The following is a 5,382-nucleotide window of genomic DNA, read 5'->3' on the forward strand; positions in this document are numbered from 1 at the left end:
TCATTTTAGTTCTTTTATTTGATTGTGCATTTAATTCTTCGTATAGCAAGTATTTGCCAAAACCCCACTTCAAACTTGCAGCCAAGGAAGAATATCTACCAGTGCTCACAGGGCTAACTTCTCCCTCTAATTGCGACAATGTACCGCCCCGATCGAGTGTAACCAACCAAATCGTCTGCCGACGCGTAGTATGCACTCCACATGCTATTTGCAAGCACCGTGCTTTTGCCTGCTACCCTGTTTGTCACTGTCTCTAGAGAAGAAAGCTGAAGTTTTGGTTTATTTTACAAGATTTCGTACTAAAAAAGAACCTTTATAGCATCAGTTGGTTGTTTATAGCTTTTTTTTATGGTATAGGGGGCAAACGAGCAGGCGGATCGCCTGATGGTAAGCGATTACCGTCGCCCATGGACACCTGCAACACCAGAAGAGTCAAAAGTGCGTTGCCGGCCTTTAAGGTAGGAGTAGGTACGCTCTTTTCTTGAAAACTTGAAGGTCATAGCGGTCCGGGAATACCGCAGGCGATAGTTCATTCCATAGTTTTAGTTTTAGGAAATTTCTGGAAAAACGCACAGTAGAGGACCGCCAACCATCTAAATAGTGAGGATGGAAGTGTTGTCGCGTAGGTCGGTGGCGAAAGGATGCGGCAGTGATCAACCCGAATAACTCCTCGGAGCACTCCCCGTTGTACATGCGATAGAGGATGCACAGTGAAGCTACATCTCTACGCAGCGCCAAAGAGTCAAGTCGATCGGAAACTCGTTGGCAGCCGACTATTCGAGTCGCTCTCCGTTGTATGCGGTCCAGAGGGAGAAGCTGGTACTGGGGAGCCCCTGCCCACAGATGAGAGCAGTATTCCATATGTGGGCGAACCTGCGCCTTATAAAGCTGGAGGCGGTGGGCCGAAGTGAAATACTGTCTCGATCTGTTGAGCACGCCGAGCTTCTTTGAGGCTAATTTAGCCTTACCCTCTAAATGGCCGCAGAACTGGGCTTCACTCGAGATGTCAATACCAAGGATTCCGATACTGGCTGTGGTAGCTAGGGAAGTGCTTTCGAAAAGAGGTGATGCGACAAACGCAGACTTTTATGTGGTAAACGCGCAAACCTGTGTCTTTGTGGTGTTAAAACGGACTAAATTAAGTCGACCCCATTCTGAAACTGCTTTAAGGGAAGTCTCAATTTCAGACACAAGTTTGTTTCGGCACTCTGTGACGTTTTCCCGAGAAATATTGGCGCGGCCGGTGTAAGAGGCATCAACCGTACTATCATCCGCTGTCTGATAGCTGTCTGTCTTTCACGATCTTTTTTTTTGAGAACGGCGGTTTCAACCTAAAATTGACATCAAATCGAAAGACCTGTTAAGTCTTTGTCATAAAAAAATATTTTCTTAGAAATATCGCATAAGTAAATGAATACAAATTAATCCAACTCGTACTTAGTGGCATTTGTTTAATTAATTTAGTGATCGATACTATCGATTTTTTGTTCTTATTTATTTAAAATACTACCTAATCATTTTGTTTTTACATTTTGTATGGTTTAATATCAACAATAGTTAATGATTAAACTATAGCTGAAGTTATAGCTGAATCAGTAAGTGGTGGCAGCTTTATTGGTTTATGTAAATTGTAATTTGTTTATTTTTAAGAACCATGTACCGTTTGTGCCCAAATAAACATTAAAACAGTACAATAGGAAACATGTCCCAATGCTCGACATACTACTGTCCAATAGATGACACCCTGCCAGCAACTAGGACAGTGACGAACACTGGTACGTTTAAAATTTTAATTTACAGAAATTTCTTGGTTTAATGCAGTGTAAATGTAAGCTTACCTTGAGTATATTGCATGCTATTAGAACCCAAATGATGCCATCAGCGCTGCCACTTGCACAATCACTCAGAATCACTCACCTGAAACAATAAAAAATAAATAATTGTCTACTGCTGTCAAACAGGAAAGAAGTAACTAAATTTTTTTATTTGTTCAAATTATCTCTCCATTGTTTGACGAACTGAGTTGGGATTTTTTTTTTGAAATATCGACGATAGGAAGGGCTGCTTTTTAACATTTTGGTTAGCGAACTAAAAATATACAAAATATCACCTAGCTAGCAGTTAAAAAGTTATAATATACCCTATTTTAAGCTGACAGTAGTGACAGGTCAACGACCCGCAAACTTCCTCAGCAAAACAGCTGAAATGCGTCAAAACTGGCTCGTTACGTCCCATCACAGGTGCAAAGCCTGCCAGGCCGTTATGCTTTAGCTGGACTATATTAGTAGTGCTGTCCGTTAATTAAGGATGTTATGTCGATAGTTTTGTTTTGCTATAAAACGGCTGCTTGCTTGGAGTTTGTGTTTTATTAACATTTTAGTTCGTCACGACTAGCAAATCGAAATATTATTGTCTTCTGGTATGAGTGGTGAAATATGATGAAATATTAAATGTAATTTTATGTGAGGAAATTGTCGACGTTACCGTGAAATTTGCAGAGCACCAGTGACCAACGGTATTTGCTGACCATCAGATGACCGGGTTTGTTTGTCTATTTTGCTATAAAAACATAGAAGTGAAACGATTTCTTGTGCACAAATTTAAGCCCGCAAAATGAATTAAATAACAAATGGAGAGGCCAAAAAATCCAAACCTTCATTAATAACGTTTGTAAGTGCTTGAAACAACAACGAAACGTAATCCAACAGGGTGTGTATCTACTAACATACTTTTTAAAAGTCATACTTAATGGTAATGTTTATTATAATGTGTAACCGTTGAAACCGTTAACTATTCGGAAAAAAATATATGGTTATCTTGGGAAACTCTATACGTTACGCTGGGTTTGGTTTTATCAATTCTGAATAATTCATGTATTTCAAGAAAAAAGAGTTCTGACAAACAATGCATTATGACAAACATTACATTATGACTTTAACAATTAGGCGAGCAGACTGATATGGACGTAATCTAACAGCTTCAGCCGCAATGTGTGTGTTTAAAGCAATCGACATGACATCGGCACTTGCTGGCAAGCTCACAAACAAACAGGTGTCCCGGGCCAAGCGGAACGCATAAATATAGCAAAACACAAAGTTATCGATGCCACTAAGCCGCCTTTATTGACTGCTTGCACATCCCTAGCAAAACGGCACAACGCGCGTTAGAACCAAACGATTCCGAACTCTGCTGGGTAAGCAATAAAGTTAACATTATGGAAGTGCTTTATCAGTGTTGTTACGTTTATTGTCGATGAAATTCGGTTTTGCAATAATGACACCATGACAGGCACAGTGTGCACAAAGTGCGTTTTGTATCGTTAATCGATACTTTGATATTGAATCTGAATACAAACTGCCTTTAAGTATGCGGGGCGTGATCTGCCAGGCTGCCGCGATAATCTGAGCCGAAGACTCCGAATGGAGACAGTTTTAAATGAAATTTGAATAGGCTAGCCAATCACGTCATGATAATGTTTTTTTTTCAAGTCTATGTTTCTAAAACGTTATCTTGAGTCCATATACGAATTGATATATTGCAAGTCATGACGTAAATACTAATGGTTAGGTTTAACGGTTTTTATTACCCGACTGCGAAGAACGCGACGCATATGTATGTATGTATGTATGTCTATTCCTATGTCCTCTCGTAACTACTCAACGGCTGAACCGATTTTGATAAATAATACGTCATTGGATTTGTCTTAATGACGCAAGTGACACTGGTTACATGAAATTCTTAAAAAAATCAAAATGACGGATTTTTGGCGCCAAATTGTAAGTTTCCAAAAAATGTTTTTATTCAAACCTATCGAGTGGGGTATCAAATGAAAGCTAATAATTATCCTATCCTAAAAATACATGGGTTATAACCGTTTTAAAATACTATTTTCACAGAAAAGTGTGAAATAAAACAATAAATTGAAAAAATCAAAAAACCCGACTGCCTTAAAAAATACTAAAAAGAAGAAAACAAGTCTAGTGGGCTAGAACTTTGTTAAGTAGCTAACTTAAAGTTCAACAGTCGGGACCCATTTAAATCGTGACGCTCAAAAATTCTTACCTAACGGGTCCCGGGCGGGGGGTTGCTACTTAACAGAGCTCTAGCCCACTAGACATATTTTCTTCTTTTTAGTATTTTTTAAGGCAGTCGGGTTTTTGATTTATTAAATTTATTAATGTAGTAACTTTATACTTATCGAATACGTAAGTCGTGATGGCTTAGCGGGTTGGCCTATGGATTTTCAAGCATAAGGGTCAAGGGCTCAGAGCTAGGCTTGCATCTAAGTTTTTCGAAATTTATGAGCAAAATTACATTCGAAATTTGCCACGAGCTTTACCGTGAAGGAAATACCGTGAAGGAAAACATCTTTAAGGAACCTGCACTCACCTGCGAAAAAAATACATTTTACATGCTGTATGTGAAGTTTTGGATCCAATCCCAAACCTCAAAATTCTTAGACTGGGATGACGATGACGACTAAATTTTATAATTATTTAGAGCTACTGAAAAGTAAATTTCTAAGTTCATGTAAAAAGTACGTAAAAGATACTTATTTAAAATATGTTTTCGTAAGAAGATCGTCGATTCTAACATATAAAGTGAGTCCAGTGAACCTAGGTGAGGACTATGTCCAACAGTATTGGGGGAAGCGTATGCCTATTAGTGGACGTCCTATGGCTGATATGATACATGGCCCAAGAAATATAAATTCAGTAATAAGTCTCGCAGTAGGTACATAACCCACTTTAGTTAACTTTTTTTTAGCTGCCGATTTTTTTTTGGGAGTCCAAATCGCCCTAGTCCAGTTTTTTACAAAATTATGGACACAGTGGTCCCTCAAACGCTCGCATCAGCCCTTGCCGATCTCCGCAGATATAAGGAGTCGTACGATAAACATCAGCTAACTTCCCATTCTCAAGTACTGCAATCTAATTTAACTTGTTCTTGGTGAAGCGAACTCGGCAAAAATTCATTATTAATGAAACGAACCTCTTAAACGTGGTCACACTAGCAGCGATTGTCGATTAATTGTACAGTAATAAGCGAAAAGCGTGGCAGTTTCATCTATAAAATAAAAAAATATATAAATTTTCTCATTTTGGTTACACATACCTGCTTGGTGATCGAGAGTTAAAAATATAAGTAGGTATATAAGCGATATGTCTAATAAAGACTACAACCATACCTGTGTTTTTTAACCCCCGACGCAAAAAGAGGGGTGTTATAAGTTTGACCGCTATGTGTGTCTGTCTGTCTGTGGCACTGTAGCTCATAAGCGGGTGGACCGATGTGAATGCAGTTTTTTATTTGAAAGCAGGCTCATAGACATTTCGGTTTAGCCTTTTTTGAGATATTGAGCTTTGAAGTGAAAAAGTCGGG

This window comes from Choristoneura fumiferana, chromosome 2 (assembly GCF_025370935.1).
Source record: "Choristoneura fumiferana chromosome 2, NRCan_CFum_1, whole genome shotgun sequence".
Classification (NCBI taxonomy): domain Eukaryota; kingdom Metazoa; phylum Arthropoda; class Insecta; order Lepidoptera; family Tortricidae; genus Choristoneura; species Choristoneura fumiferana.